Source organism: Anarrhichthys ocellatus, unplaced genomic scaffold (assembly GCF_004355925.1).
Source record: "Anarrhichthys ocellatus isolate YVR2014 unplaced genomic scaffold, GSC_Weel_1.0 scaffold51, whole genome shotgun sequence".
Classification (NCBI taxonomy): domain Eukaryota; kingdom Metazoa; phylum Chordata; class Actinopteri; order Perciformes; family Anarhichadidae; genus Anarrhichthys; species Anarrhichthys ocellatus.
Window position 1 is genome coordinate 2,179,858 of NW_022280081.1, and position 403 is coordinate 2,180,260.

Below are 403 nucleotides of genomic sequence, written 5' to 3' on the forward strand. Positions count from 1 at the left end.
AGAGAGAGAGAGAGAGAGAGAGAGAGAGAGAGAGAGAGAGAGAGAGACGTTCAGGCAGATGGATGTGAACCCCACCCAGGCCTGCTTCCTCTCTGCCTGCTCGGTCTGGTGATAAGCAGCTGAGGAGGAAGTCAAGTATTATTTCATCAGGACGTGTGAGGGAGGACGATCGTTTCTGTTTGCTGGGGAGGAATCGGCGAAGTGTGATGAAGATACTGTAGGATGGTCGGTAGTTTGATGCTTAAAGTTGTTGAAGGTTCTCTATGACGTTTTACGAGCATTAATATAGCAGAAAAAACAACTATTTACTATGTAAAGATGGAGGAGAGTATTGTTTACCTGAGCAGAGAATGAAATCACTCTCTCTCTCTCTCTCTCTCTCTCTCTCTCTCTCTCTCTCTCT

General features: G+C 45.9%; 1 protein-coding gene across 1 annotated transcript in view; it reads left to right on the plus strand.

Moving 5' to 3' along the window:
- The window catches only part of plekhm3 (pleckstrin homology domain containing, family M, member 3), a 42,877-nt gene that overhangs the window by 3,532 nt on the left and 38,942 nt on the right, over nt 1-403 (plus strand). The gene's annotated exons all lie outside the window — the stretch shown is intronic.